Genomic DNA, 6,827 nt, shown 5'->3' with positions numbered 1-6,827 from the left:
TCTCGTCCCGAGATTTAAGCGGTGGAGTAAGGGGGGGAAGTTGTGGTTGCGAAATTCTAACGGATCTTCTCGGTCTTGGTTGCTCTCCTCGAAGAGGTCGATCCATTACGTTGATGTCTCCATTTCTGCTTCAGGTCAAAATGATGAAGTCGTCATCCTTTCTTCGGGATCTTCATCGTACTTACGAAAAGGATATGGGGGAAGACTCGGGAAGGGCGGGCCTTACCAGGTTGACTATCTGGTACATAACTCAGGGAATGGAGTAGGAAATAACTCTCGAATTGAACTTAAGAAAATATCGAGAGTAAAGTAAGAAGGTACCATGAGAAGTTTCAAACAGATAGGCCATTGTTCGATGTCTGAAACAACATGCAAAAGGGGTCCAAAGCAATGAGATTGAGTATTGCGTCTGCTACCAAAATAGATCACTTGGGACGGTGGCCCGTGAATTACATACGAGGCCGCACGCGAGGAACAACCTTGGGAAGAGGGGGTGCAGGAGAGTCAAGTTTCGATCCTGTGGAACTGTGGGTTATGGGCCCACCATGTGGTTGAAAGTAGGAAGGGGCCGACATTTTGCACGGTCATGATAGTAAGGCGTGTCAAAGGGTAGCCTGTCAGATATGTCGGCAACAACATCGATACCAAGGGCGAGGGACGAAGAGAACCATTTCCTGCTCGTTGAACGAGGCGGACCAATAGGCAAAGTTCTCGTCCATCGGTGGCTACCGGAATGTCATCACCAAAATAACAGGGTCTTTCTGACAGCATTGTACACCGAGGTGTTTACAAAAGTAGGAGAATATTACTGCTTAGATCTCATAGATCACAAGAAAGGTTAAACCAAACAATGGAAAGGAAGATATGATTATCGGATTTAACCAGATCAATGGAAAGGAAAAATGTGTTTAAACACATTTTCCAGGGGTATATCCTTCCCAAGGACAAGCAGATGATATCCATGACAGGATAGTAGGTAGAAAACCATTTTAGGTAAGGGGAGAAAAATTTCATGACATTACCCATACAACGGTGTTTGGATAATTGATAAAGAGAATTTAGCATAGTGCTTCAAATGTTCTTGGTGATGAACGGAGTACCACAGACATGCTTCAGGTAGCAATGATATGGTGTTTCAATCAAGGGCCCGACTTCGGATACACCAATGATCCATCAGGAGTAACTTATAAAATAAGTCCTACCACTTCCTCCAGGAGGAATGGTTATCCTTCCAAAAGAAATCATAATGATAGGTCCTCCAGCCAGGGGGGGGGTGCTAGGCATGACATCATGTTACTGGGCCATCAAAGGACAAACAACATAACTCCTGGAAAGTTGTCCCAACCATCATATCTGACCGAGATTCAGATCCAATTGGTGTCATGATGCCTCAGACTCAGGATGTCCGAGAAGAAAAGGCGCAACACAAATCATTGAAATGGCATTGCAAGATTCTCGGGAAATGAACTATGGGAGCGGGTTCCTGAAACAATAGTTCATCATTAAACCAAGGAGAGGTGAGGAGGTGGCTGATTGACTCAGCGACAATTCATTGAGATTTTCAAAAGATGGATTTCCACAATAATGTGAACAAGAAGATGACATTTGTCAGATCAAATGGTATAATGATGTATGCTCGAGGAAAACATACACAATTAAACATTGGTTGAAAGGTGCACCCGAAATATGGGTTGGGTTGCACGACCAATGTCAGAATGGTGATTCAATAGTCAATAGCCTAAGAATGAACTTTCGACCATGAACTTCAAAAAAATAGGGTTGCTAGAAGGAAAGAATCCAAACAACACCGTTCACTTGTTGGAATTAACACGGGGACCAAGAAAGAATGGTGATGGTGAGAAGTATTTCTATGTCAAGAATTCTCAAGAGGTGGAACAAATCTCAGAACATTCTTGACATAAAGGATGGTAATACTCCAAGGTAAAGAAGAACAATTGCTGGATAGCAAGGAACTCAAGGTATAACACCAAGCATGAACAAGCTTGTGTTGGTGGGAAGGCAATAAAGTGGTCGATGATAATACAATTCATCGAGGGCAAGGATGGTATTTCTCATCATGAATTCAATTGATATCCTGGATGAGCTCAGAATGTTGATGATCACGACACCTTTGTCGCGAGAGTTCATGAAGATGTAATCGATCGGCGACGACATCAAGTCAAAGTAATGATGAACTGAAAGGTTATTGGAACCAAGGGTACGACACAACTCGAAACCAAGCTTGTTGTTCAAGGCGAAATGGTATGACGATGAGGATCGACGTAAGGTTAGTTCATCATCGAAAATTGTGCTCCGAGAAGAAGGACCGGGTAGCACAGTTAAAATCATCACGACAATGATATAGCCAAACAGGCTAGGAATGGCGTGATCGGGTACAAACTCGTACTTATAGAAGCTTACTGAAGAGTTGTTGAACCGTAGTGCGGACTCGGTTCAGTTATCGGTGTCTTTGAGTGTTCAATAACTCAGAACCCGCGAAAAATTGGAATCAGTGGGAAGGTAGCACTGGATGAAGAACTCATAAAAAGTTATGCAGTTCCATGATAATCTCGAGATACCAGGGGGGTAATACTCGACACAAGATCAAAGTAAAGGTTGGACTGGTGTATTGATCCATAGAAGACAATTGTTTTAACTTGTCCGAGAAATGAGATCAAAGAAGAACAATCATGGTCGGAACCACGGTTGCAAGGGATCAATTCACAGATACCATATGTTAGTTATCAAGGAAATAGTTATTGTTACAAGAAGCTTCCATGATAGGATATACATCGCGTCCATGCGCATGAACACAAAGTTCAAGGTCGACTCCCACTTCTCCAAGGAATACCCTTTCATTCACTTCTCGCGTTCGATGAAGTTGCAGTGCTGAAATTTTATCTGGCGAAGCACCAGAAGAGTATTAATCGTGAAAACTTTCGGGTTCACACGGTTTAGAGAAAGCATATGTTCAACCCATAGGGGCTTCTTAGAAACATATACCACAATCTTTAGGAGTAATTAACTCAAACTCGATGGCAGAGCATGGTTGAGAAAAACAGAGGATACAATTTACCAAAGGCATTATGTATCCGAGGAAAGGCTCACAAGGTTATTGAATATGAAGGGCGTTGTCCGATAAATCCAACAAAGGATCGGGCGATCCACAACGGAGCTGATGTGAGTATCGGTACTCAATTAGACAAAGAAATAATGCACGGGCATCAGATTATAGAACATCTGAATAATTCGATGCTTAGATAACAAAGGAATTATGATTTCCAAAACAAGGGATCAGAAGCAAATGCTCTGATCAAGAATGGATAAGCTGAATAGAATTAGGGACACAATCAACGACAATTGGACTGGTTGAGAACCAATTCCAGTTAAAAGAATGGCAACTCAGCCGGAAAGGTAATTTATAAGGATCAGTGATGATTGCGCGTATTCGCAAACATATTGAGTCAATAGACCCAAAATGATAATGACAAGGAATGTCAATAAGACTACGAGACTTATGGGATTAACCATAATGCGAGCAAGCAAGAATTTCAAGAGCCAAAGGCTCCAAAGGATTTTCGGAAGATCGAATAGTATTTTGAAGACTTTTGTGAAACTCATGAACAACTGGGGATGAGCGGATACTCGATAAGTGCAATAATTAACCGTAGCGGTATTCAGGTGACAAAGAGCAGCAAGGCAGTAAGCTCAAAGGATTATCGAAACAACGACGAGTTTTTCAGGTTATCTTGTAATAACAAGACCAACTGGGGATGAATGTAAGAATAACAACTGCAAGTAGTTATCCATAAGGGTTTGCGGTGAAAGGGGGATTGCAAACGCGATGAACACAAGTTCTCGGGTTAACAGCGGAGAGTATCTTCAGGGTCTTCTGGTGCAGCAGACGATCATCAGTAACAAGGGGCTCTCCGGTTGAAAGTGATAACGAGATCCTATTGTTAGATTTAGTAAACTTCATTTGACCCGAATAGAGGAGAGATCAGAGTTCCAGAGTAAAGGTCGAGGGGTAAAAGATCCTACTACCACCCAATGGCGACGTGTGCCCATAAGACACACAGCCATGTTAGTAAAAGTTTTGCAATGTCTAGACTCGACTTCGGCCAAGGAGTTGGAAGGGGGATTCCTACAGGCAGTCGGCTCTGATACCAACTTGTGACGCCCCCGATTCAATCGTACACTAATCATGCACGCAAATGTGTACGATCAAGATCAGGGACTCACGGGAAGATATCACAACACAACTCTAAAACAAAAATAAGTCATCCAAGCATCATAATACAAGCCAGGGGCCTCGAGGGCTCGAATACAAGTGCTCGATCATAGACAAGTCAGCGGAAGCTACAATATCTGAGTACAGACATAAGTTAAACAAGTTTGCCTTAAGAAGGCTAGCACAAACTGGGATACAGATCGAAAGAGGCGCAGGCCTCCTGCCTGGGATCCTCCTAACTACTCTTGGTCATCGTCAGCGGGCTGCACGTAGTAGTAGGCACCTCCAGTGTAGTAGTCGTCGTCGACGGTGGCGTCTGGCTCCTGGACTCCAGCATCTGGTTGCGACAACCAGAAAGAAAGGAAAGGGGGAAAAAGGGGGGAGAAAGCAACCATGAGTACTCATCCAAAGTACTCGCAAGCAAGGAACTACACTACATATGCATGGGTATATGTGTAAGGAGGCCATATCGGTGGACTGAACTGCAGAATGCCAGAATAAGAGGGGGATAGCTAGTCCTATCGAAAACTACGCTTCTGGCAGCCTCCGTCTTGCAGCATGTAGAAGAGAGTAGATTGAAGTCCTCCAAGTAGCATCTCCAAGTAGCAACTCCAAGTAGCAACTCCAAGTAGCATCGCATAGCATAATCCTACCCGGCGATCCTCTCCTCGTCGCCCTGTAGAAAAGCGATCACCGGGCTGTCTGTGGAACTTGGAAGGGTGTGTTTTATTAAGTATCCGGTTCTAGTTGTCATAAGGTCAAGGTACAACTCCAAGTCGTCCTGTTACTGAAGATCACGGCTATTCGAATAGATTAACTTCCCTGCAGGGGTGCACCAACTTACCCAACACGCTTGATCCCATTTGGCCGGACACACTTTCCTGGGTCATGCCCGGCCGCGGAAGATCAACACGTCGCAGCCCCACCTAGGCAAAACAGAGAGGCCAACACGCCGGTCTAAACCTAAGCGCACAAGGGTCTGGGCCCATCGCCCTTAGCACACCTGCACGTTGCGAGGGCGGCCGGAAGCAGAACTAGCCCCCTTAATACAAGAGCAGGCTTACGTTCCAATCCGGCGCGCGCCGCTCCGTCGCTGACGTCTGAAGTGCTTCGGCTGATACCACGACGTCAGGATACCCATAACTACTCCCGCGTAGATGGTTAGTGCGTATAGGCTCGTAGCCAACTCAGATCAAATACCAAGATCTCGTTAAGCGTGTTAAGTATCCGCGAACGCCGAACAGGACCAGGCCCACCTCTCTCCTAGGTGGCATCAACCTGCCCTGTTGCTTCGCCTCAAAGTAACAGTCGGGGGCCGTCGGGAACTCAGGCCCACCACTACCTGGATGGAGCCACCTGCCCCTTCAGCCCCCATCTCCAAACCGTAACACCAGTAATGTAATAGTGTAAAGTATATAGCATATGCCCATGATCACCTCCCGAGGTGATCACGGCCCAGTAGTATAGCATGGCAGACGGACAAGAATGTAGGGCCAATGATGATAAACTAGCATCCTATACTAAGCATCTAGGATTGCGGGTAAGGTATCAATGACTGTAGCAACAATGGCAGGCTATGCATCAGAATAGGATTAACGGAAAGCAGTAACATGCTACACTACTCTAATGCAAGCAGTATAGAGGAGAATAGGTGATATCTGGTGATCAAGGGGGGGCTTGCCTGGTTGCTCTCGCAAGGAGGGATCGTCAACACCATAGTCGACTGGGGGTCGCCGGCAGTCTCGGGGTCTACCGGAAAGAAGTAACGGAGGGGGAACACAATAAATAACAGAGCAATCAAAGTATCACAAAGCGTAACATGGCAATATGCGATGCTAGAGGTGACCTAATGCTATAGGAGGTGATACTGGTGAAGGGGGGGAAACATCCGGGAAAGTATCCCCGGTGTTCCGTGTTTTCGGACAGATGATCCGAAGGGGGAAGGTTGCGTGTTTGATATGTTAGGAGTGTGTGGTGGATGAACGGGCTGCGTATGCGAGTTCGTCTCGTCGTTCTGAGCAACTTTCATGTTAAAAATATTTTAACCCGAGTTACGGATTAAAAGATATGATTTCCTAAAGATTTTATTAATTCCTGGAATTTAATTAATTATTTAAATTAATTCGAAAAATAGATTAATGACATCAGCATGATGTCATGCTGATGTCAGTAGTCAACAGGGTTGATTGGTCAACCCGACGGTGGGTCCCGCATGTCATTGACTGATAACTAACTAACTAAATTAATTAATCTAATTAGTATATTAGTCAGGTTAATTAAATGATTAATTAGTCTAATCAGGATTAATTAAGTTAATTAATTCTTTAATTAATCAATTAATATTTTAATTATTTTTTTACTTTTTTATTTTTTTAAATCTTTTTTTTAATTCTTGTTCTAGGGTGTGGGCCCCGTTTGTCATGGGCCCAGAGGGGCCTATCGGGCTCGGGCGTGGTTGCTGGGGCGGAGCCCCGTGAGTGTGCGGGCGGTTACGGGCGTGTGGGTGCGGAGCGCACCCAGGCGCCCACCACGCGATGGGAGACGAGGTCGGCCAGGGCTGTGCCCGGCGGCGGCGAGGCCACGGCGGCCATCGCGG

The sequence above is a fragment of the Triticum dicoccoides genome, chromosome 6B (assembly GCF_002162155.2).
Source record: "Triticum dicoccoides isolate Atlit2015 ecotype Zavitan chromosome 6B, WEW_v2.0, whole genome shotgun sequence".
In the NCBI taxonomy this organism is placed as follows: domain Eukaryota; kingdom Viridiplantae; phylum Streptophyta; class Magnoliopsida; order Poales; family Poaceae; genus Triticum; species Triticum dicoccoides.
The sequence above is the reverse complement of the archived record's forward strand: the minus strand, read 5'-3'. Positions refer to the sequence as shown.